Source organism: Hypanus sabinus, chromosome 28 (genome assembly GCF_030144855.1).
Source record: "Hypanus sabinus isolate sHypSab1 chromosome 28, sHypSab1.hap1, whole genome shotgun sequence".
Classification (NCBI taxonomy): domain Eukaryota; kingdom Metazoa; phylum Chordata; class Chondrichthyes; order Myliobatiformes; family Dasyatidae; genus Hypanus; species Hypanus sabinus.
Window position 1 is genome coordinate 20,809,106 of NC_082733.1, and position 25,435 is coordinate 20,834,540.

At 39.4% G+C, this 25,435-nt stretch overlaps 1 long non-coding RNA gene across 2 annotated transcripts; it reads right to left on the reverse strand.

Annotated features, from left to right (window-relative positions):
- Window positions 1-361: 361 nt before the first annotated feature.
- On the reverse strand, window positions 362-25,220 carry LOC132382343 (uncharacterized). Of its 2 annotated transcripts, none has more exons than XR_009508284.1 (3): window positions 25,103-25,220; window positions 7,591-7,711; window positions 362-3,631 (listed from the first exon to the last, which is right to left on the reverse strand). It is a non-coding gene; the product is annotated as an uncharacterized LOC132382343 (long non-coding RNA). The 2 variants fall into 2 exon arrangements; XR_009508285.1 differs by lacking the exon at window positions 7,591-7,711 and adding an exon at window positions 21,044-21,079 and having other exon boundaries at window positions 25,103-25,150.
- Window positions 25,221-25,435: the final 215 nt, after the last annotated feature.

Genomic DNA, 25,435 nt, shown 5'->3' on the forward strand with positions numbered 1-25,435 from the left:
CAATTTCTGAACCAGGCGGTGATGCAGCTGCTCAGGATGCTCTCAACACAACCCCTGTAGAATGTGATGAGGATGGTGGGGGGGGTGGGAGATGGACTTTCCTCAGCCTTCGCAGAAAGTAGAGACGCTGATGGGCTTTCTTTGCTATAGAGCTGGTGTTGAGGGACCAGGTGAGATTCTCCACCAGGTGAACACCAAGAAATCTTAACGATCTCTACCGAGGAGCCGTTGATGTTCAGTGGGGAGTGGTCGTTTTGTGCCGTCCTGAAGTCAATAACCATCTCTTCTGATTTGTTCACATTCAGAGACAGATTGTTGTCTCTGCCTTTGTTACATGGTCTAGTCAATATGTGCCTCCAGATCCGCCAATTGTTTTAGTCCTTGGCTACTTGGTAGAGGGGCAATGAGAGTTGGACCATAAACACTGGCACTTCCAGTGAAATCCACATTCTGAGTGTGAACAGAAACAAAGTTAATGCAGGATTGCTCTTTCTTCTTTGAACAAAAAGGACGTTTGCCTACTAATATTCAAACTAATTGTCAAATAACTTAATAGCTTCAGAAGATTCAAAATAAATTTATTATGAAATTATGTATGCAGTATGCAACTCTGCGATTCATCTTCCCCACAGGCAGCCATGAAGCAAAGAAGAAACACGGAACCCATTCAAAATAAAACATCAAACCCACCAGAGGCAAAAAAAACACACAAACGCCAAGGGCAACAAAAAAAATCAATAAGCGCAGATTTAAAAGTCAAAATCAAAAGGCATGTTCAGCTCAGCTCAGTATTCATTATCTGCAGTTTGCCCTGATTTAAAATCACCCAAACTAGCAACTAAAAAGGAACGGCCAGAAAAACTAGGAACACATCACACGTGAATTAAAGTCCACAATCCACAAATCATGTCAAGTAAACCTTGCTCTGGCAGCACCATCCGAACAGCACTGAGGGAAAGAGAGAGATCCGTTGAATGCAAGGACCATCTCTCGGGAGCAGCAATCGAGGAGGAGAGAGAGGTCGTCACGCATAGACGCCATTCCCCCAGAATAGTGAGCTAGAGGCTTGTAGATGGTGCTGAACACTTGCTCGCCGTCCGTGCCCGCCTCGATGATTTCAATGTTCCTCAACTCTTCAGTCTGCGAGATCGTTGAGAGTTGAAGTTGATAATGGGCTCGCGCCCTGTCGCCTGGCTTTCTGGCCTCCATACTGCAGGCTTTGCCCATAGCCCTGTGAAACTCCTCTTAGAGACAATGAAGCACCTGATAACCTGATTGGCCCAAAAACACACCTCTAAAATGTAGATGGCAGGCTCCAACAATAGCAGAACCACACCTGAAATAAGAGGAAAATGTGAATGAAGTTGAAGGAGTTGCTTGATGACCCATCTGGAGGATGTAGTGATGTTTACTGGCACCATATCCTTCCTTTAGTCAATTGCAGCAATTCCTGTCAGTAGTCTCCCTGTGACCACATAGAGTCCCCAGGTACTTTGAGGTCCTCTTACATCCCAAGTGCAAGCAAGGTTGATTGGTGAAGCACCACTGCAAATTGTTTCTAGTGTGTAGGTGAGTAGAGGAACATGGAGAGGAGGTATTGATGGGAATGTGGGGAGAACAAAATGGGATTAGTGTAGAATTAGTATTAATGGATGGGGGAGGAACTCAGTGGGTCATTAGCATCTGTGGGAGCAAAGAAGTTGTTAATGCTTGCATCTGGATTTTGACCCAGAACGTGCCCAGTTGCTTTCCTCCCTCAGGCACTGCATGAGCCACTGAGTTCCTCCAGCACATTGTTTGGCATTACTAGTTAATGGTTTGGGATTGGTGATTTTTAAATTTGACTGTGTTGTTTCAGAATATTGAGTAGTATCCTCCATTGTTGTTGGCTGTGATTTGGTGCTGTTTAATAAATGAGACATCTCATCAAGGTAGAGAAATCTACATGATTTACAAATTCAGTAGCAGTCAGTTACAGAGAGGGTAACACACAAAGACATGCACCTGTATCCTACAAAATGAGGCTGAAGCATATGGACTACATTTTATAGTGTGTCGTCTTATTACTTTATTCATGGAATTGGCAGAATGGCTGTCTGAGAATGCCAACATCTGGGAATCAGTATCTCTGGGTCTGGAACTGGCTGAAGAAGTGACCTGCATTAGTTAAGAATGCTAAATCAATTCCTTCTGTACTTCAGGCAGTATTGGCAGATGTAAAGTCTGTATTTGAACGGGTGAAGGCACCCATTGTTTCATTTCTGAATGGACATAGTGTATAAAAGGAGAACAGCATCTCCTTCTCAAACAGTTTTAAAGACCAGTTCTGTATAACTACCAACACTCAGTAACATTTCCATTACTTATCTTCGCTGACCTCACTTTGAATGGACTAACTCACGCTCTCCAGGACAAAAAGGTCAACTTTTTTTTCAATCAAAAAACACTTTACTATCCTGCATTCTTGACTGTACAGTGCATTTTGTTTATACATATGTAATAAATATTTATACCATGCATCCTATGGTTTACATGTGGGAGTTTTGTGACTTCGGACTCTGTTTCCAAATCTTTTTAATCATTGGCAAAGTTACTTCTTTCAGTTTTAATGTATAAATGGACAAAATTGCAAAAGAAAGACCTCAAATGTCAAGGAGACTCCTATCGCTCACTCAAATCTCAAAATCCAGTGGATAAATATATCTATCTATTCCAAACCTATGAAAACAAGGCTGTAGTCAAAATTAAAGAATATGTATGATACACATTATAATCATGGATGACATATGCCCCAGACAATCAGTGTATGGACCGAATGGAAAAGAAACTTATTGGGCATATATAAGATTTGGAAAAGAGCCGATCTATTATTTATTTTCTATAATGAGTGAGTCTAGGACCAGAGGGTACAGTCTCAGAATAGAGGGACGTCCCTTTAGAACAGAAATGAAGAGGAATTTCTTTAACCGGGAGTGGTGAATTTGTGGTATTCATTGCCACAGGTGGCTGTGGAAGCCAAGTCATTGTGTATATTTAATATGGACATTGATAGGTTCTTGATTAGTAAAGGTGTTAATGGCTACAGGGAGAAAGCAGGAGAGTGGGGTTGACAGGAATAATAAATCACCCATGGTAAAATGCTGGAGTACACATGATGGGTTAAATGACCTAATTCTGCTCCTATGTCTCATGGTCATAATGAGGGTATGTCTTCGTAACGTATCCCAACTCCACATAGATTTGATGTACCAGAGAGGATTTGTAATATTTGCATTTTATCCTGTGTGGCTTTTGTATCACAGAGTTCGATTACTGTTTGAATGCTATATACTGCTTACTTGTGAGGGAAGTTTTCATTCACTGGACCCCAGAGAAGACATTTGCAGTATGCATGTTTTAGTATCTGCTGGGCTTATTTGGTAACAATGAAATTGTGAGATCTAATCCTGTCCAGAGAGTTGGAGAGATTGAGTTGGGTTGTATGCAATCTTCCGCACTGCCAGTTGCCACTGTACCACCCTTGAGGCTCCATGGCTCTGCATGAACAGCCAGCATTGCTACAGGGCCTTTTCTCGGCACAGTCAGCCATGATGCTGCAGGTGGGAGAGGGCCATATGAAGTTCCGTCGCTACTAAAATGAAACAAAAATATACTTAAAATTATAAACTTTTAAAGACAACAAAATTAACATCTTTATTTGAAAAGTAATTAAACTGCTGAAAAACAAATGTACATCGAAACAAAGAAAATTAAGCAGCAAAACGATTAGCTTCTAAATGTGTTGGCAACACTATCCATCTGGATAGAGTCACACCAGGTATGCCAGCAACACTGACACAAGAGGAACAGCAAATGCTGGAAATCTAGAGCAGTACACACAACGTACCAGAGGAGCTCAACAGATCAGGCAGCATCTATGGATGGGAATAAACAGTTGACATTTAGGGCCGAGACAGACAGACAGACAGACAGGCATACTTTATTGATCCCGAGGGAAATTGGGTAATGAGACCCATTATCAGGACTGAAATGTCGACTGTCTATTTCCATCCATAGGTGCTGTCTGATCAGATATGACAGCAGACCTTGATGTAAATAGAGTTATGGAGTCACAAAGTTATACAGCATGGAAAAAAGGCCTCTCAGCCCACTTGTCCATGTCAACCATGGTGCTAGTCTCAAATTAGGCCAATTTGTCATTTTTTGGCACATTTCCATCTAAGCCCCTCCTAATCCTTTACATATCCAAATCTGTTTTAAATGTCATTATTGTACCCACCCCTGTGGTGGTTCAGTCCGAAGTCCGGTCTGAGGACTCCGGAATCCGGGTTTTCCAGCGGTCCCTTGCTGTGGTTGGACTTAACTAGAAACACCTGAGGCTCATATTGGAACTGGGAATATAAGTGGCCCTGGTATCGAGTGTGGTGGTGTTGTCAAGATACTCATGGCACAGATGGCTGGTGGAAGGCTAGAATGGGCTCTTGGGCTCTTGCCATCCTTGGGGCTGTGTTGGAGAACCATGGCTTCTGGGAGCCTTGCTGGTAGTAGTTGGAGTGGTTATTGTGGTATGGATTCAGCTGTTTTCTGGGCCAGCTGGGTGGCTGTCAGCCAATCTGAGCTCGGGAGGGATCTGGTTGCTTCCGTAGCTAACTAAGGCTGCTGGCTGTAATGACTACTTGGAGCTACCCTGATGCAAAAGTGGAACTGTCTGTTGTTCCTTGGTGTTTATCTCTTCCTGTCCTTGCCCCTGTGGGGTGAGTCAGGCTGTTCTGTCATTGCCCTGTGGGGGATCTGTCTTGTCTTACCTTTGCCTCTGTTGGGTAGGTCAGGCTGTTCTGCTGTTACCTGACAGATGGTCCTGCCCCACAGTGGTGTGGAGTTATACATGAGTCCTGGCTTGTTGGAGGATACGTCCTGGCTCCATGTTGATGTACAGTTCCTAGTCTGCCCCTAACTCCAGCCTCTGAGTTCCCCAAGCTCCAAGCCTGCAGCCTCCAGCCTTGACCCAAGCCCCAGACCCCAAGTCCCTAGCCAAGCCTTGTCACATCCTCACCTTGGTTTGGGGGTCCGAACCCAAGTCAAGACCCAGGTTCTGGGTCCTTGTCCAGTCTTGGGCTTGGAGTCCACCCTGGGCTCCTTGTTCCCAGTCCCTCGTTCTGGTCCTGCTTCCCCTGCCTAGACTGTATCCCATACTGTCCTTGGGTTCTGTCTTGTCCTACTTCTGGGACTCCAGTGTCTGTGCCCTGCAGTTGGGTCCTGATTCAACACCTGAGCTATGATAACCCCTAACCACATTCTGATAGCTCATTCCATATACACACTACAAATACAAACAGAAAATTTTCAGGTGGATTTATAAAATCCCCAAGCATAATTTTTTTTCACAAATACTTAATTCCTGTCCAATGCTTCAAAGAATTAGCAAATTTGTTACTATCATAGTGATGTGTTTAGGGTTGTTCTGTGTGCCAGTAAACTGCAATGATTCCTGTATTATAAGACTGCTAATCCTTCAAATATACATTGTTATGAATAATTCTGGAGTTATGATGTTATGGATAGCATAATTATGGATTAACTAAAATTAAAACCTATCTTCAGGAAATAAAACTTGCAGACAATTTAGCTTCCAATTAATACTTTGGGGCTAGTGTATCAGTGGATTCTAATACTGCCCCATTGAAATGGCATGGGCAAAACAAAAGATGAGTATTCTAAACATGAGAAAGTCTGCGGATGCTGGAAATCCAGAGCAACACACACACACAAAATGCTGGCGGAACTCAGCGGGTCAGGCAGCATCAATGGAAATGATTAAAAAGCCAACATTTCAGGCTGAGACCTATGTTCAGGACTGAGAAGGAAGGGGGAAGATACCAGAATGAAAATGTGGGGGAGGGGAGGGGAGGGGAGGGGAAGGGGGATAGCTCAAAGGTCATCGGTGAAGCCTGGTGGGTTGGAAAGATAAAGGGCTGGAGAGAAGGAATCTGATAGAGGAGAGTGGGCAATAGGAGAAAGGGAAGGAGGGGCCCCAGTGGGAAGGTGATTGGCAGGTGAGAAGAGATAAAATGCCAAAATGGGGAATAGAAGAAGAGGGGAGGGGTAGGGAATTTGTTTTTACTTGAAGGGGAAATTGATTTTCATTCCATCAGTTTGGAGGTTACCCAGATGGAATGTAAGGTGATGCTCCTCCACCCTGAGGGTGGTCTCCTCTTGGCACAACAGGAAGCCATAAACTGACATGTCGGAGTGGGAATTAAAATGTTTGGCCACTGGGAAGTTCCACTTTCAGCGGTTGGGGTGCAGGTGCTCGATGAACGGTCTCCCAGTTAAAAATATTCTGGCTAGCAGCACATTGTTGAAAAGGTATCCCTACCACCTAAAGTGCAGGTTCTGACAGATCTGTTTTGTCTGTTTACTTCTGGTTAGTCGTATATTCCTAGAGCCAGTCTTCAACACCGGAACAAAAGGGATATGAATATTTTGGATGTCTGCAGTTTGTACTTCTAGGCTTTTGGAACAAACACCAGTGTTGAATAACCAGAGGTTCCACTATTTGAGATGTGCTACCATTGTAAATAAATAATTCTGTAAAATTAATTAACTTTATTCAAAATGTTCAAGTTAAGTAGATGAATATAACAAATGAAAACTGTCCTTAATTTTTCATTGCTTATTTTATATTGAAATATAAAAAATGTCAGTAGAGTGAGAGTCTTTTGGATTCTCTTGGACTCTCTCTGGATACTTGCTGCGTGAATGAAAATTTTTATGTTTCCTGGTTACAGTTTCTGTATGGTTCTAGTTTTGGTTAGTCACAATAGTGTCATTGGCCTTGAAGTGCTTTGGAACATAGAGGATTCATATTTCAGATCACAACATCAAAGCAGTGAGCTTCTGGTCTCCCCACTCCTTGTTGCATCAGCGATATCTCTCTCCCTTGCTAGTGAGCCTGTCTGAGATGTCGTAAGGTTGAGATGGACAGCTATCATTGATGGACTTTAGATCATGGACTCTTTGGCGGTTTTGCTTTTGCTTGCATGGTGAGTGGGGACGAGTGGTTGATGCTTTTGCTGGAGCAAGTGGGGAAAGGGGAGGGGCTTTGAGGTTCTGATGTTTTTTTCTGTCATTCTTTCATTTTTTTTTACTGTTTTATGAATGTTAGCAAAAAGTAAGAATTTCAGGTTGTATGCTGCACACATTTACTGATATTAAATTGGATCATTGAACTATGCCTACTTTTAAGAGCACCACGAGTAAATCTGCAGATGCTGGAAATAAATAAAAAAACACAAAATGCTGGCAGAACTCAGCAGGCAAGGCAGCGTCTATGGGAGGAGGTAGTGACGACATTCGGGTCGAAATGTCGTTATTACCTCCTCCCATAGATGCTGTCTGGCCTGCTGAGTTCTGCCAGCATTTCATGTTTTTTTCTACTTTTAAGTGTTTTCATCTACATATGAAAGGTCATGGCTTTAAATTATCCTGTTTTGTATCATACACACTCTTCATAATGAGCTTCCCTTAAGCTTTGAGTCCTGATGACACAAAACTTGGACAATTCTTTTCTTTGCAATGATGTCTACCGACCTGCTGAGTTGCAACAGACAGTCTGCTATCCCAGACAGCAGCATTTGAAGTCTCTGGTATTATCCTTGTGTTTTACCGGATTGTGGAATTGCCCAGAGTTGTTAGCGTCACTGATTCCAATCTGTACATGAAATATTAAAATACAGATCAGAAGCAATTTATTGAAAAGCACTGACTGTAGGAATGATTAGGGTTCTGTGTTCTCATCAGACATCGTGTCATTGCATTTGGAGAACTGCTGGTAATACTGCCAGCATGCAACAAACCTTCTGCCTCAAGCTTCTTTTTCCCCTCTGTATTTGCACATTTGATTAACCCAAGTGTAATCAGATGAAATAGTGTCTCAGGTGTTACACTGATGTACTTGATCACAGTTTAGCTTTGTATCTGCTTGACTAATAATGTGTTTAAAATGTATGAACATTGATTTGAGTTGATTGGCAGAATACCCAGTAAAACACTTTAAGTGATGATAGAGACTGTGAACCTGGGCAACACGGAGAACTCTTTATAGACAGATGTGAGCTCTAATAGTGTCCAGGGTTAACAGGCTGCAGGGTGAAAATTACAGGAGTAGCTGTTTTAGAAAAAAAATAGTGGTGGTTATGATACTTTGGGTGGAATCTGTCATATCAACTGTGATAGTAACAAGATACTCCACAGTGCCTGTGACAGTGTAATCAGCTTGAGGCAAACTGAGCAGTATTGGCAGTGAAAAGGGGAAGTATTTCAACATTGCTTGTTTTGAACTCTGAGAATCTTTAGATGTCAAATGGATAAACAAGTGTTGCACTAGAGTAAATAAAGATGTTTAGGTGAGTCATTATATATTCCAATATGCCACTATTAACTTAAAAGAATAACATTTCTTCTTTAGAAAGTTAGGGAAGGTGGGTGGTGGGGCCTGAGAAAGGAGGAATTTCTGTTTTCAATACAGTTTAGACTTCCTTGAACTATTGAACAAGAGGAAACCCTCTGAAGTATAACCTACCAGCTCAATTTCATTCAGTTTAAAAAAATTTGTCCCTAAATTAAGAAAGTTTGAGTTTAAATATCACAGCAGAAACAGGAATGCAAAATTCCAGTCTCCCTTCAGTGCAGCAGTTAAGGAGCTTGCTGTTTGCTATGCTGTCTTTCAGTTAAGACATTAACCAGAGGTCCTGCTTCCTCTCCCAGATAGATCCAAAAGATCTCATGGTACTCTGTGAAAGAGGAGAAGCACTGTTATCCCCTGGCATTGACCAACTTTTTAACGGCACAAATAAAACCAAATTGTTTGGTCATTAACGCATTCCCTTTCATGAGAGCTTGCTGTGTGTACTTTAATTGCTGTTTCCTTCATTACGGTAGCATTCATACCTCAAAGCTAATTTATTGGCTATAAAGATTTTTGGAATGCCCTAAAAGAGTCATGGAAAATGTAACATTAGTGAAAGACTTTTTTTTCTCCCTCTGTGAATGGTAATGCCACATTTAGCTGCATAGCACATCCCAGTTACAAATGATCTGATGAAAATTGATCTCCTCATATACTGCTTCTTTTCTGTACCTGGGTTGCAAAATATTCCCCTGCCTGTTGTAGCATCAGCTACAACTCATCCATCTCCTATGCTCTCTGCACTTCTGAACCCTTCACCAATCCTCCCACACTTTGATATACATGCAATGACACTGTAGTCCTTCTGTCTGGTGGGAAAGAAAAATCGGTGTACTATTTACTTTTTTTTTCCAGTGGTCTTTCTAAATGTTGCCATTTATTAAGCTTTCTTGGGCTTGATCTTACTCGAAGTAAAATTGTCACTTTTCTATTTGATCTTGCTAATTTATTGCATGGACTGAACAACATGAATTGCCTGGACTTTAAGAGCTTTGTTTAAAAGAATTAGCGGTGCAATCACCCCTCGTGATGACATCTGATACAATATCAAAGTTGGGATATGCAAAGGACAAGTTACTGATACTATTATCAGGGGTTGGAAATTATGCTAACAATACAATTGCTTGCATTCGTGTTTCTTACACTGTGAAAGTTATTACATTGGGAAAACTGTACCTGCAAATGGAAGGAGAGGTTGACCTCTGCTAATTGGGACCTTGGTGCCTCATTACGAAAATAAACAGCAGTCCTCAGTTATTGCGTTATCAAACTTGCCAATATATTGTCAGTTAACACAAAGGTCTGGTATCTCCATAAAGGTATATCGTAGCACAGTGATTCAAAAAGCACATGTAAAATAACACTGCGGGAAGTGATAAGTGTTGTGACAACTGCATGAGGTTATACAGTTAGTTCCCTGATGCCGGTTTTATCTGACTGAAATACAAATTGCACATTTTGAAGATAGGTCCAATAACATTCCTCTCTCCACTCTCCCCCTACACTCTAAACAATTGCTGTTCTCCTTTAAAACTATAACATCGACTCGTGTCCATGTTTTTTTTTAAGAGTAGAGCACCATTTCGGCCTGAATTTAAATCTTCCAAATTGACTCATTTTGGAGCTTTACTCATCCCTACAGCCTATAGCCAAGATGGCATTTCACTTCAAAACTAAACAGGGATTCAGGGGAAAAGAAATTTGATTCACAGCAGAGTTTGAAAATGAGATAAAGTGTTAGCAGTGCTATTTCTTGTGTACTCAGGACTGAAATGTCTGGCCTCCAGAGAAGCTGTGAAGGAATTAATCCTATCTCCAGATAATCCATCAGGGAACATCCTTCATTATGATGTTAAAAGCTAGGCCCACTGCTCAGGACACTAACAATAGAGAACCAGGCCCTTTGAAATACACACATTTTTCCCAGGTTACAAACTTGAATTATTTGCCCTTCACAGAGATTAAAAGAACCCATGTGTGACTCATCCCCCACACTTTCACGTCTGTCTTCAATTTCCTATGGGTTACTACTTGTTCTGAAAAATATTTTTTTTCTCTTTCTTTTTAAAGGTAGGATTTCTGGTGAACTGTCATCTGCAATGTTAGAAGTGTGAATCGATTTTTTTTCTAAGAATATTCTTGCAGTGCAACAGTATGTCAATAATCAAATGTGACTACATATCGATAAGATCATTAGATATCGGACCAGGATTAGTCCATTTGGCCCGTCGTGTCCCCTATTCAATCATGGCTGATTTTTTTCAATTCTATTCTCCTACCATCTCCCCATTATCCTTGACCCATTTATTAATCAACAACCTATCAATCTCTGCATCAAATACACCCAATGAAATGGACTGCGCAGCCCTCTCGAGCAATGAATTAGACAAATTCATCAACCTCTGACTAAAGGATTTCTTCCTCATCTCAATTTTAAAGAAGCTCCACTTTATTCTGAGGCTGTGTCTGTGGATCCTAGACTCTCCAGCTAATGAAAACATCCTCTCCACATACAATCTATCCAGCTTATTCAGTGTCTGGTAGATTTCAGTAAGATCCCCCTCATCCTTCAGAACTTTGTTGAGAACAGGCCCTGAGACATCAAACACTCCTCATACATTAAGCTTTTCAGTCCTGGGATCATTCTTGTAAACCTCTACTGGACACTCTCCAGAACTAGCAAATCAGATACAAGACCCAAAATTGCCCTAAGTCATTGCAAGTTAGGGTAATAAATACGATCTTATTGACATATTGCAATGCAGTTGGTAGATCAGAATAAACTGATATATATTTATAACATTTTTAAGATTTTTACCACAATATGTTCACAAACTCTCCACATTGAGTCTAATAATCAAAATAAACCTTAGGTCATTGTACAGATCTTACTACGTCTAAAACTCTATAATTATTTGATGATTACGTTGTAAGACACCAGATACCACAAAATCGGCTTCTTTTGAGGTCTTGCAAATTACATTTGGAACTCACTACACTTCATAGCCATTTCAGAGGATAAAGGGAATAGATAAGTTTTAACAATGATAAAGTGTCTTTCAGCTATCCATTTTTCAACAAGGGACACATTTTTCCAGCAGTTATGCAGAATAAAAATAATAGGTAACCTTATCTTTTTCAAGAAAGCCATGCACTCACATCGCTCTGTAAGGCTTATAACCACCTCACTTGTATCTATAAATCTAAATGTAATAAACTTTTCAATAATTTTCTTCGATATAAATTAGCCCAACTATTGATGTAAAAGAAGGAAAAGATTAAAATTGATATAGAAGACAAGGCAAATTTGACAATAACACTGCGAATCCATGTACAATTCACCAGGGAGTATTTGAGTCAAGCCTAGTAGCTTCATACTGAAAGATCAAAAGTACAGTGGTACAACAGTTAGCTTTGCTGGGTTCAAACCTGACCTCAGATGCAGAATATGTGGAGTTTTCATGTTCTCTCTGAGGCAATGTTCATTTTCTCCAAGTGCTCTACTTTCTACTCATATGCCCAAAGCTGTGCTTGGTTAGTAGGTTTGGTGGTTGTTGTATAAATTGCTCTTTTTATACTTCAGAGGTGGAATTGGTGGGGTATGTGTGGGAGCTGATGGAGGTGTGAGAGGTAATTTTGGTCAAGTGTAAATTGATCATTGATGGTCAAAGTAGATGAGGTGAGCTGAAGTGACTTTTTCTGTGTTGGCCATTTGAATTACTGGTGACTATCTGCCCTGGGCTAAATAAGGATAGGGGTGTGAAAGCTATTGTCGTTATTTTCTTTGTTGTGTAAATGAACAAAGCTAGAGAATTAAAAATTCTAAATGTCAATCAGGGCCCAGAAGTTTTTTTAGATTCAGCACTAAAATTCTAGCATAATCTTGGAGACTTTTTCTTATAAATGGAAAAACATATCTAGACCCTTACATGTTTGGAGACATTTGAATCAGGTATTCTCACCAATGAAAAAAGAGCCCAAATTTGGTGTGGTGACCAACATGTAAATAAATAGTTTTCTTTGATTGATCTACCAGCAATTGCAACTTGTGAAAATTTCTTGATTGTTGGGAAGGGTGGGAGAGGGGTTAATACAACCATCAGGGTCATTACTCCTGTACTCTCTTCACCAGGGGTTCCCAACCTGGGGTTCATGGATCCTGTGCTTAATGGTCTTGCTCCATGGCTTAAAAAAGTTGGGAATCCACATGAAAAGGCATAGCCAAGAAGGCAGCAAATATCTAGATTCAGAAACATGATTTATTTCAGTTGCTTTCCACTTTTTATGGTTAAATTTGCTCCATTAACAGAATGAGCTGTTGATTCTCATCCTTTGGACTGACTTTCGTCTTGCTGCACATTTTTAGAATTAGCTCTGATTTTGCTAATGACTTTTTTACAAGCAACAACTTCCTGGAAGTATCAAATCACATCTGAGTCTTGGTCAACAGGTAGATTGCTGCTTTTAATGTGAAGGATGCAAGCAGCATCAGGGAGTACCACTAGAAACAAATAGGGGGGAAAATCAGCTAAGTTGCTGTCATTAAACTAAACTCCAGCTTTCCACACCCTGAGAACTGTTTTTATTAGTCAGTGACAGTTAAACTTACTTACAGATATGGCACATTAGGCTGGCAGGATCTATGTGGTGAGGGATAGACTATTACACCTCCTCTGGTATTCATAATTTACCCTTTGTGAACCATGAACATATCTGCAGGAAATACGTTTTGAAGTACTCTATTGCAAGGGCTTTTTTTAGTCAATTTCTTGGTCCCAGAGTTAGTAGTTCATCGGCATCATTTTCAGAACTGGGACACAGCACTAATGAAGATTGCTCTATGCAATTTAAAAGGCTGCACTGTATAAATATCTTAAACTAATGACAGTGGTTCAAGTTGATATGTTTGTGTGGTGACTGATTTAATTGCTTCATTACTGTAGTCCATGCAGACCAGCTGTTCCAGTTTTTTTTAAACGCCTTGAAGATTAAAGTTACAGGGACACTGGAGTCTGGTGAAGTGTTGTTTTGGCATCTGTGAATTATGTAGTGTTAATATATCAAAATACCAGATTTCTCTAACATCTAAAAGACATTCAACTGAAAATAAGAAGGTTATACTTATTTGAAAGGAAACCACAGTTTATATGATAAGGTGACATGCACCTTAATATGCAGTGAAGCAGTCAATTTCTTCCTGGCTTCTCAGTCTTGGAACCACGTTAAATCACTGAATATCTTCTCATCTATACTGACATTGTCATCATTGTCTATTTAGTACACAATGCGCAAGTACTGGTACCTGCCCTGACAATACGGGAAGATGAAAATTCTTAATTTTCTGATTTAATTGAATGAAAAATCAGAATCAGAATTAGGTTTATTATCACTGGCTTGTGACATGAAATTTGTTAATTTAGCAGCAGCAATTCAACGCAATACACTATATAGAAGAGAAAAACAATAACATAATAATAAATAAATAAATCATTTACAGTATACATTTACTGAATAGATCAAAAAAGTTCAAAAAACAGAAATACTGTATATTAAAATAAGTGTGGTTGTGTCCAAGGGCTCACGATCCATTTAGAAATCAGATGGCAGAGGGGAAGAAGCTGTTCCTGAATCACTGAGTGTGTGCCTTCAGGTTTCTGTACCCCTTACCTGTTAATAACAATGAGAAAAGGGCATTCCCTGGGTGCTGGAGCTCCAGAGACATCACTCCCTGAAGATGTCCTGGGTATTTTGGAGGCTAGTACCCAAGATGGAGCTGACTAGATTTAGCTAAATAGAGTTAGGCCCACAGCAAAACAGGCTGTTGCTGACTCGTTATCAGAGTTTACTTCTAATTGGCCACCCTAATGTCACCCTAGGATTTCCAACATTACTCTGTTAATCAATTTGGTCACCACCACATTTGATCAACCTAGTGCTTTACTGAACCATCTTCCACTCATTAACTTTTGCGAACTTCACATCCAAAAGCCATATCCCCTTTATGGGTCAGTTCTCTTTTGCACTCAACCTCTATCTCAACTGATCCACACAAGTACCTGGTCTTCCTGTGCTTCAAATTGAAAATGTTCTTTGCCTTTGCAATTTATTCCCCTGGCATTACTACACTCCAGTCCCACAAACGTTTCGTCTCATGCTGATCTTGATCTCAGGAATTTGAGATAATTAAAATTGCCAGACAAGCCTTCACTTCTGTAGGGTTTCCCATCTGAAATTCCCCACTAAACACAATACCACCAGCTTGCTCTTGGCTCTCTTCCTTAATAATCTACATCTAGGTACAGTCATCATCATCATTATGTGCCATTACCTATGACGTAGGTGATCATGGTCCCATGATCATGGTTGTTCTTGGCAAATTTTTCTACAGAAGTGGTTTGCCATTGCGTTCCTCTGGGCAGTATCTTTACAAGACGGGTGATCTCAGCCACTCTCAACACACCTCAGAGATTGCCTGTCTGGCGTCAGTGGTTGCATAACTAGGACTTGTGATATGCACCAGTTGCTCGTTCGACCATCCATCATTTGCGCCCATGGCTTCACGTGAACCTGATCAGGGACTAAGCAGGTGCTACACCTTGCCAAGGATGACCTATAGGCTAGTGGAGGGATGGAGAGTGAAGGAGCAGCATCCTTTAGTAGAGAGGTATTTGCACCCCACCACCATACTTTTACGGTATGTATCGTAAATTGCAACAGTTTATCCCTTGCATTAAGAAACACACCTAGTTATAAGAAGCACACAGAAATGCTTTACAAACTGGAGCCCACCATATTGCTTCACTATTGTCTTGTGACCTTTCACACATATCCATGACTAACATGGTGCTCTCAAAAATGAAATGTACAGAGATCTTCAAGTGGCTGTTTGGAGACTTAACTGAGGTGTATGAAAGTATGAGATGTACAGAAAGATTAAATAGAAAGGACTTACTTCTCCTAGAGGTTGCTACATTGGCCTCTGAGAACTCATGTAGGTCAAAAATTCCTATTGAAATGCTTGAGAATGAGCAGATTTTCCTCTACCTGACATACTAACAACTAGGGAGTGCAGAATGGAAGTTTTGGTGGCAGAATTAGAACCAGTTTAACAACATTTCTTTTCAATCAGGGCATAGAAGCATCTGGGTCACAAAAGATTGGTAGAAACAGACTTACTTATTGTGTTTAATAACCTGGGCTGGGCTAAGGAACTGAAGGTAGAAGGATGATTAGACTGGGTATCTTTTTTATCAACTAGCACATAATTGATAAACTGGGGCTTTTCCCACATCATACATTTTCTATCATTCTAAGAAGATCATAATTCCTTCGTATATAAACATATTTGAGTTGTGATTAAAGTAATTAGATGACATTTTGTTGAAAAGAGTGATTTTATTAAAAATAAGGTTCAATGTGAATCTTCTTTTGAGCAAAAGTTAATCTGTTAATAGACATACAGTAGTATGAAGCAAGAATTTTCTTTGAAACACTTCATCTTTATGGTGCGCTTAAGTAAAGATAGTGAAGTATTTTTCTCATGTTATCATAGAGTCATGGAGTTATACTGCAAGGAAACAAGTCCTTGTTGGATAACTATGACAGCCAAGTTGCCTATCTGAGTTAGTCCCATTTGAAAAATAACCATACTAACCAAAATATCAGATCACGATTCTTGCTTTGTTAATGTTTGACAACATGTATCAAATTGTAGGCTTCATAATAATCACTCAGCTGGAAGTGGCATTAGGTTCAAGAGTAATTGTCATTCAATCATACACATGTATACAGCTAAACAAAACAGACACAAATGAGAAAATCTGTAGATGCTAGAAATCCAAGCAGCATCTATTAGAAAAGTGTACAGCCGACGTTTTGGGCTGAAACCCTTCGGCAGGCCCAAAATGTCGATCGTACTCTTTTCCATAGATGTTGCCCAGCCCGCTGAGTTCCTCCAGCATTTTGTCTGTGTTAAATGAAACAGTGTTTCTCTGAGGCCAAGGTGCAAAAAATAGTACATACAGTCACACACAGCACCCAACACTTTTTTTGATAGAACTCTCAATTCTGAGCTAAAATGTTTGACTCGGGTCCTGTTTTGAAGTGAACTGAACACAAACATCTAGATTAATATTCCTGAGTAACACTGAGGGTGTGCTACACTGTCAGAATCCATATGAAGCTGCTTAGCTAACTGTGAGAGATATCATGTATGCCAAATTAAAGAGCAGATGCACTATTCCAATTGTCCAGGCTATATTTGTCCCCAACACAACCTTATTAAGACAATATCAATATCATAATTCTGCATAGCTTCCTGTGTGCAAATTGACTGCAGTCTTTCCTTAACAGCAGCAGTAGGTACATTCCAAAGGTACTTCCCTGGTTGTAATAAGCCTTAGGGTATCCTGATAGAAGTGTGAAGATTCTATATTAATATGAGGCTTTCCTTCCTTTCATAAGAACATAATCTCACAATATAGAAACCCTTGCAAAAAACTGAAGCTTTCATTTTAACTTGGGATTGTACAATTTTACAACCAACAAAGAGAACATTCATTCTATCATTTTGGATTCAATCATTATGTGGCATTGACTTAGACCCATTCTTGAATACAATAATTATTTTTCAGAAACTAACATTCTTAATATTCTTCACTAAATTTGGCATGAATATCAAATTAATTTTAGCCATCATATTTAAAACTGAAATCTAAATATAGAAAAAAAACATTTTTTTTCTGGTGAGCCTGCTAGTGTTCCCAATTTCTACTCTTGTTTCCTGAGTAAGACTACAGTAAAGTATTACATACAAAAAGTTGGGGGAACTTAGCAGGTCTATGGAAAAAAGTAAACAGGTGTTGTTTTGGGCCAAGACCCTTCATCAAGTAAAAACATTAAGATATCTTTTGCCAACAGTAATCCATTGAAATCCTGGGATATTAATTGAACTCTATAGTCTTTGCTGCTCAAATGTGGCTAAGTGCCTGTCTTTTTACCTCTGGTGGGATTGCTATGCTGCCAGAAAGGGGCTGCTGAGCCCGGAGAATGTTTCCCAGGTTATTTTGTGGTTTTGATATGGACTTGGGCTATGGACTTCTTTTCAGTTGTATAGATTTTTTTATATTCTGTGTTTTTCACCCAATCTTACTTGCTTTTTGGATATGGGGAGGGGGAATTTGGGGGTCAATATGCCTGTATAATTTTTGTTCATTTTTTTGAGCAGGGAGGGGGTATTTGGTGGTGGATAATCTGGCTGCCATTCTTTTCTTTCTTGGTTTTCTGGCTATCTGGAGAAGAATTTCAGTGTTGATAATAAATTAACCTTTGAACTGGATTCTACAGTGGCTATAGAATATCACTCCCCATGGGTATAATCCACTAAGGAATCTTCTGTAGTTCTTCTCTATAATCAGAAACCAGTATTGCTTTATTTGAACTGATGGTTTTGAATAGAAAAAAAAATCAGGATGACATCACTTGCTAGGTGTTTATCGACAAGTATAGACACTGCTGGGAACTTTTTGCCCAGACATATGGAGTTTGCTTTACCCATGATCTGCAATCCAATTTTGTGATTACTTCAAGATTTAGCAAAGTCACATATTGGTTAACACACACAGATGAACTTTAGCCTTGTCTGTGGTTAAAATAGTAGCTAAAGAATGTAATTACACCAATCAGGCTGTGTTTCAGGAATACATATGACCAAAGTACACAGATGTGACTGACCTCAAAGCATCATTAGCTGTAAATCATGATTACATATGTTAATTTTTCTAACAAGTTGTCATTCCTAAAAATAACAGTGAACAGATAAAAGCTCCTGGTAGAAAGTATGACAAAAAGACTGCTTTATTGATAACAATTAAACTTTGATTTTGTTGTTGCATCTCATTTAAAGGGGCACTGTCTCTTGCTGCAGTACTGCTCTCGGGCTGCTTGGAAAGATGTAATTGTAGCACCAACTGTGCAAATGAGAATAATTTTTCAAAATCTCATTATGATTTTGGAGAAAAAGTACATGAGAACAGATTAAGCCTCAACAAACAGAGCATCTGTGAAGCAACCTTGCTCGCACAGCAGAGAATAAGTGCTTTGCAATGCAGACTATTTTTCACAGCTCAGGGACCGAGACTACAAGTGAAATGTCTCTGAGACAATCGTACAATCTTCTCAAGTGTTTCTACAAAGCAGAAACCCTTTTTGTGCACAGTTATGCAATTTACAATAAAGGACAAAGCTTTGTAGAGAGTCCTTAAGTTTCTAACCACTGCAGATTGTCAGCACTTCTAATCTCGTGACAGTTAAATCAGATCAGTGCCACTATTATTTACACTCTTCAAAGGGGCATTGCCATTTGGTAACATATCATGTCAAGAGGTGAAATGATACTTCAAGAACATCCTTTAGATGAATCAATGCCTTTGTAAATGAATGGAGTAGAAATTTAATTTAAAGGTTCAAAACAACAACAAATAGTATTTATACAGTATCTTTTAACTATGCTTCAAGATACTAATCAGTTTAAGTTATAAAGACATCAAAAAGAGAAGAAAGTAGTGGTAAATATTAAGGAGCAGGGATGAAATTGGAGTTAGGGTGGTTAAAAGAGGGAATTGTAGAGCCTGAGGTCAAGATTTCCAAGAAGTACAGAAAGTGAAGCAATGTCCATGAAAGGCTGGTACTATTTGGACATTGCCTCTTATACCACCACAAAAGGACTGCTGTAATGAGGACAGGCATTTCCATAAGACATAGGAGCAGATGTAGATCAATCAACCAATTGAGTCTGCTCAGCCATTCAATCATGGCTGAATAATTTTTTCTCTCAATCCCATTTGCTTTCTCGCCATAACCTTTGATGGCATGGCGAATCAAGAATCTATCTATCACAGCCAACCATGGCAATGAGTCCCACAGATTTGCCATTCTGCTGGCTAAAAAAAAATTCTCATCTCTAATGGGATGTTCTTCTAATCTGAAGCTGGCCCTAGATTCTCCCGCTATTGAAAACATTCTTTGTATGTCCAATCTATTTAGTCCTCTCTATATATGATAGTTTTCAATGAGATTCTTCCTCATTCATCTAAACTCCAGTGATTGCAGGCCCAGAAACTCCTCATGTGTTATGTCTTTCATTCCTGAGATCATTCTTGTCAGCATTTGGATCCTCTCCAATGCCGGCAAATCATCTCTTAAATATGCGGCTCAAAACGCCTCACAATTCTCCAAATGTAAGTCTAACCAAGGCCTTTTAAAGTCTTAGCAAATCCTCCACTAGGACTCCCAAGTCTCTTTGCACCTCCAGTTTGTGAATATGCTTCCCATTTAGAAAATAGTCTATACCTTTATTTTTTCTACAAATGTGCATGACCGTATACTTCTCAACACTAATCCATCTGCCAATTCTTTTTCCATTCTCCTAACCTGTCCAGGTTCTGCGGTCTCCCTGTTTCCTTAACGCTATTTACACCTCTACATCGTGAATTGTTGACAGCACCTCAAAAGTGTTTTGCTAGCTATAAAGCTCTCTGCCATCTAACATTGTGAAAGACATTTCATGAATATAAATTGTTCTTCCTTTCCTCTATGAATTATTTGCAAGGCAAGGAACTGTGTTCCTGCATGCTACTAAGTCAACCAGCCTGACTTGTGGTCTAATACTGCTCTCATGTCTTATGATTGACAAGTGCAGGAATGATCATTGAGCTCCATTGAATTATTCCCATTTGTAACACCTATGAATGGAGATTGTTTATAAACTACATCAGGATTGGCTGCAACCTTCATGAAAGAATTGGCTGTAAGTGCATCTTGCCAACTACCTACTCATGAGAAACAGTCACATAGACTCATTCATGATGTGTCCTGATGGAGGGGTTTGGCCCGAAAAGTCGACTGCTTACACTTTTCCATTGATGCTGCCTGGCCTGCTGAGCTCCCCCAGCATTTTGTCTGTGTCACAAAGACACATTGCCCGCTGGTAGTTGCTGTGTTGCACCCCCATTTCAATCTTCAGCAGGGAAGGAAATTTGAAGGGAAAAATGTCATGGTAATGGTCATCAGAATGACAAAATTACAGATTCTATTAGTTATGGGGAGAAAGAGAATGGAAAAATCTTTTCAGCTCATCGAGTCCAACCCAGCATCAAGTATTCATTGTTACAGTAACTTTATTCACCCCCAGATTGCAATCTTCCTATATTCTGCCAGTCACCTATAACTAAGGACAATTTGTAGTTTAAATGGTTCAACTGATTCAAATTAATATCAGAGAATGCATACAATATACAATCTGAAATCTTACTCTTTGCAGACATCCACAAAACAGAAAAAAAACAAAAAAAAAATAATGACAGCAACATCAGAATCCCAGGTAACCTACCAACCAGCACATTGCCAAGATGTGGAGGGATCTGTGGTACTCAGAACAAACTTATGAGAAAGCATATACAGAGTCATTACAGGCAGAACCAAAGGAAGGATTTGAACCCATGTCACTGAATCTGTGAGACAGCAACTTCACGAATGTACTACTGTGCTGCCAGGATTTGGTTCAGAAACAATATTTACCTTGGAATTTTCATGATATTTCAGGAAAGCAGAATTCTGTCAGAATAAAAACAAATATTTATGATTTGAGCATGAAAAGAGAGTTAATCTACAATATGTATTTCATTTCTGATGTACATGTGGAATGAGTAGCCAGAAGAAATGGTTGAGGCTGGTACATAACAACATTTAAAATAGATGTGGGCAGGTACATGGATAGGAAAGGCTTAGTGTTATTTTGGTCCAACAAGAGGCCCACCTGAGATGAGCCTCTTGATTGGCATCGATTGCCTGGCTGAAGGATCTTTTTCAATGTCATATTTTGATATTTCTTGATGGTTGTTAACATTTCAATTTGCATTGTGAACAATTTGTTCTTACTAAAAATTGTGCTTTCCTTTTGCCTTTCTCTGATGTTCACCAATAAGCTTCTCTTTGTATTTTCATATGGAATGTGGAATCAGGAGGAAAGCAGAAACCTCTTTGAACTTCATTATCAGATGAAAGGATTGACTGGAAAAGAAATAATGGATATTTATCTTGTACATATCACTAATATTGCCAATAGATCATCAAAGGCATGTAGCTCTGTAACAGCGGTCAATCTGCTGTTCACAATGAATATAGTGGGAAGGATAACAGTGTCAAGCATATACTATCTCCAAACTTAATCAACAATGGTGGCTACTATTTTTATTTGGTCTGGATCAATTTGCTCTGTAATCTTTTTCTGAACCAAAGGTGTTGGTATGAAAACAATGCAAGTCAAATACCATCAACATTGAAATATTCTATTCATCATTTTCCAACAAAAGCAGTTCTGAAGAAGATGATCAGAAATGTCTGAAAAAGATTTAATAGCTAACAATCGACTGAGTCTCAGTTCATTATTTGTTATGTATATGTCAAAATCATTACCACTGTATCAGACCAGTCAATGATTTTTGACATTTTTGTATATTGATTGTTATTTTCATGGAATTATAGTTCAGTAGGCTAGCAAGAAAAAAAAGCAAAAAAACGGGTCTTAGTCAGTAAGACCACGTAGCACCAGATGAGACTTGAGGGAAAAGAATATATTTAGAATCATGAGCCAGACATAACAGAATTTTTTTTCCCAGTTCCTTTGCAGTTGTTGCAATGGTGCAATATGTTATACTACTGCTCCAGAATTCCGGTGATTTGGTTTCAATGCCGTCCTCTGATGCTGTCCGTTTGGATATTGCATGTCCTTCCTTTGAGTGGTTGTGTTTCCCTGGATTCTCTGCTTCCCTCTCTATAGTAAAATTACCCGAATTGCAGGAGGGAGGTAGAAGTTGATGGGACTGAGAAGGAAAATAGCTACAGGAAAATAAAGAGAATGATATTGCTCAGAGAGCTTGCAAATATACAACGTCACAAGACAAAGGAGCAGAAGCAGGCCATTTGGCCCATCGAGTCCTCTCCGCCACTCCACCATGAGCTAAACTATTCTCCCATCTAGTTCCAATTTCCGGCTTTTCTCCCCATATCCCTTGATACACTGACTAATTAGATACCTGTCAATCTCCTCCTTAAAAACCCTCAATGATTAGGCCTCCACAGCTGTATGTGGCAACGAATTCCATAAATCCATGACCCTCTGGCTAAACAAATTCTCCTTTATCTCTGTTTTAAACAGGTACCCTCTAATTCTAAGACTGTGACCTCTTGTCCTGGACTCTCAATGGGTTGAATGTCCTCCCTTCCATGACAAGAGGCAAGAATCAAAAGTGTGAAATTTTTGTACGTCCCAGAAAAGGCTTGAAAATAAAGTAAAAATCAGCAGGTGCTGGAAAATGTTGTTTGTTTAATATGACAGTAATACTTGAGTAATGTTGCAAACAAATAATTTGTTTAAATATTCTTTGTTTACATGATTCATATGTAAAAGTACGTGAATGGCATATGTCAATATGCCACCATATCATATTTGAATGTCTCACTAAAGTTAAAAAAAAATTAAGTAGATGCACATTTCCCAGTTCCTGTATTTTTCTTTCTATTAATTTTTGGAGTACAAAATGTAACTATGGCAAGGAATACGCTTTAAAACAAACCCGAGTGAACTACCTACCTGTTGAAGCACGGTGAGATGGTCAAGATTTTAAAAAAGCACAGCATGCTTTCTTCACAAGAGGGAGAAACAGTCGAGTAAAAGAACAGTTAGACCATGTTTTTTTTGGGAACAAAGCAGAGAATGGAGTAAATTTACAGGTTCGTAAACAATGAATACTGGGTAATAATAAGTTCTGAAAAAGCAGAAATGGCTGACTACATCAGAAGGATAGACACATTCAATTGCATAAAAGATAACTGGCTGTTCTACACCAAATAAATTGAGCAGTACTTTGAAGCAAATGAAATAGACATCGAGAAATGAGTGCCAGTACTGCTGAGTGTTGAGTGCTGTGGGGGAAAAGCATACAGTTTGCTTCGTAATCTAACTGTTGCAGCCAACGCAGCTGAAGTAAGCTTTCTGATAGCATGAAAATAATGCCGGAACGTTTAGAACAAAAACCACTGTTGGTTTCAGAACACTTTAGGTCTCATAAGTGGATTCAAAAGGAAGCAGTGTCCCTTTCAGCTTCCATGGCTGAATTGAAGAGATTGTTTGAGCATTGTTAGTTCAGTAATGGACTTAATGACACACTGAGAGATTATTTAGGTTGTGGAATCTTACAAGAAAACATTCAAACATGGCTCCTAACCGAAGTACATCTCACATTTAAAAGTACAGTTCAAATCACTGTATCAATGGAAGCAGAAGCCAGGGATGCAACTGAGTTCCAGCCAGGAATGAAAATGAGTGTGAACAAAGTTGCAACCTCTAAACCGAAACCAGCCTGCCCAAACAGTTTGTCTTACCATTATGACAGGGTCCCACATACACCAGACCAATGCAGGTTTAAAGGCAAAACTTGCAGAAAATGAAACAAATTAAGATGCATATGAAGAGCATGTCAGGCAGACAAAAATAAACAGACTGTACAGGGAAGAGAAAAAGATAAAAAGTCAAGCTGCAGTTTCATAAAAAGCACTAATCTGCATGCTGTTGCTGAAAATTCCGATAATGATGAGAGTGACGCAGGACTGGGTAGCCTTGAGATTTATAATGGGAAAACTAATCAGAGACAACCGATATGGATTACACCAGAAATGAATGACAAATTATTTCAAACGGAATTGGACACTGGCTTGGCTGTTCCAGTCATTGAACAAAATGGCTTTGACCAATATTTCAAAGATACTGAACTGAAACCTGCAGATATCCAACTCAGGACCTCTACTGGAGAAAAGGTAACTCCACTTTTTAGCATTGAAATACAACAACCAACAAGCCACTTTGGGCTTGTGTCTGGTAAAAACGGGAGGCCCAGCATTGTGGGGGCATGATTGAGGCAACTGACACTAATTTGGAGAACCAACCACCATATACATGCCACATCCTCTGTAATAAAGTCAACTGAAAGCAAATTAAGGGAGGTACTGAATAATGCCATTGGAAAACTCAAACTTATCAAGGTTAAAAAAAAAGTTAAATGAAAATCCCACACTCAAGGTTTACAAAGCCACTCTGGTTCCTTATTCCAGCAGTTATATTGTAGCCAATGAGCTAGATTGTATGGAATTTGTCAAAATTATTTCCAGGCAATCCGTGTTACCTGGATGACATCACTGTTACCAAGGAACGTCTCCAAAATCACAAGACAGTGTTAAAGAGATTAGAAGATTATGGTCTCAGAACATAATGCAACAAGTGGGAATTCTTCACAGTAAGCATCACTATTGATGCACCATTGACAGAATTACACATGTGCACTGAAAAATTCAAGCAGTGCTGGATGCCCCAAGGACAAAGGACTTGTCACAGTTGTGGTCCTTCTTTTAGGATTACTATAGTGGGTTCCTACCAAACCTGGTTACTGTGCTCCACCCCCTTGAATTCATTACTACAGATCAGGAAGAAATGGCAATGGACAATGTAATGGACAATGAAATGGCAATGTAAGGTGGCTTTCAAAAGACAAAGGAAATGGTGACATCACACACTGTACTCACAAATTATGATCCATGTTATCCCGTGAGGCATTCTTGTGACTCCTTGCCTTATGGTATATGTGCAATCATGTCACATGGATGGGAACATCTCATGGCCTTTGCATCATGGTCCTTTTCTGCTCTAGAGAAAAATTATGCACAGATTAACAGAGAGGTCTTGAGTCTGGTTTGGGGTGTAAAAAATTTTGACCAGTACTTGTGTGGTAGAGTATTTACCCACATCACTAGCATCCATTTTCAGTCCACAGAAGAGTGTTACCACTAAAAGCAGACACATGAATGCAGAAATAGACTCAGTTTCTTGGAGGAATTTCAAGATCAAATAAAAGAGGA